Source organism: Penaeus monodon, chromosome 29 (genome assembly GCF_015228065.2).
Source record: "Penaeus monodon isolate SGIC_2016 chromosome 29, NSTDA_Pmon_1, whole genome shotgun sequence".
Lineage (NCBI taxonomy): Eukaryota > Metazoa > Arthropoda > Malacostraca > Decapoda > Penaeidae > Penaeus > Penaeus monodon.
The window spans coordinates 39,295,569-39,295,795 of record NC_051414.1 but is presented as its reverse complement, the minus strand read 5'-3'; positions in this window follow the sequence as shown (position 1 = coordinate 39,295,795).

The following is a 227-nucleotide window of genomic DNA, read 5'->3' as shown; positions in this document are numbered from 1 at the left end:
AGAAAAAAAAAGACAGAAAGTCATAAATACGATGATGAGGCACGTTGGCCCCCCCCTCCCCCCCTGAAAATGACAATGATCAATTATGGTTGAAATTGATCGAGGTAGTTGCAAGTGACAGGGTAAATGGGGGGGGGGAGCTGCGTTAGGAGAAAGGGGAGAAGGAGGGGAAGAGAAGGGAGAGAGGAGAGGAGGAGGGGGGGGTAAAGGGGAAGAGAGGGGATGCA